This window comes from Anneissia japonica, unplaced genomic scaffold, assembly GCF_011630105.1.
Source record: "Anneissia japonica isolate Jap-2015-1 unplaced genomic scaffold, ASM1163010v1 scaffold1812_len1207588_cov181, whole genome shotgun sequence".
Lineage (NCBI taxonomy): Eukaryota > Metazoa > Echinodermata > Crinoidea > Comatulida > Comatulidae > Anneissia > Anneissia japonica.
Window position 1 is genome coordinate 704,600 of NW_022726379.1, and position 813 is coordinate 705,412.

Below are 813 nucleotides of genomic sequence, written 5' to 3' on the forward strand. Positions count from 1 at the left end.
AGTCGACATAATACATATTGTATGTTGTCATGGCGAGATAGATTATCTTGACAAGTCGACATAATATAAGTTGTATGTTGTCATGGCAAGATAGGTTATCTTGACAAGTCGACATAATAAAAATTGTGTGTTGTCATGGCGAGATAGATTGTCTTGACAAGTCGACATAATATAAGTTGTATGTTGTCATGGCAAGATAGATTATCTTGACAAGTCGACATAGTAAAAATTGTATGTTGTTATGGCGAAATAGATTATCTTGACAAGTCGACATAGTAAAAATTGTATGCTGTCATGGCGAGATAGATTATCTTGACAAGTCGACATAGTAAAAATTGTATGTTGTCATGGCGAGAGATTATCTTGGCAAGTCGACATAGTAAAAGTTTTATGTTGTCATGGCGAGATAGATTATCTTGACAAGTCGACATAATACAAATTGTATCTTGTCATGACAACATAACTTTTGTTATCTTGACAAGTCGACATAATAAAAGTTACGTTGTCATGACAAGATACAATTTGTATTATGTCGACTTGTCAAGATAATCTATCTCGCCATGACAATATCTCGTCATGACAACAAAACATTTTTAGTATGGCGAGATAGGTTATCTTGACAAGTCGACATAATAAAAGTTATGTTGTCATGACAAGATACAATTTGTATTATGTCGACTTGTCAAGATAACCTATCTCGCCATGACAACATAAAACTTTTACTATGTCGACTTGCCAAGATAATCTCTCGCCATGACAACATACAATTTTTACTATGTCGACTTGTCAAGATAATCTATCTCGCCATGAAAA

At 33.7% G+C, this 813-nt stretch overlaps 1 protein-coding gene across 1 annotated transcript in view; it reads left to right on the forward strand.

Annotated features, from left to right (window-relative positions):
• LOC117113159 (laccase-2-like) overlaps positions 1 to 813 on the forward strand; it is a 29,669-nt gene that overhangs the window by 20,362 nt on the left and 8,494 nt on the right. The gene's annotated exons all lie outside the window — the stretch shown is intronic.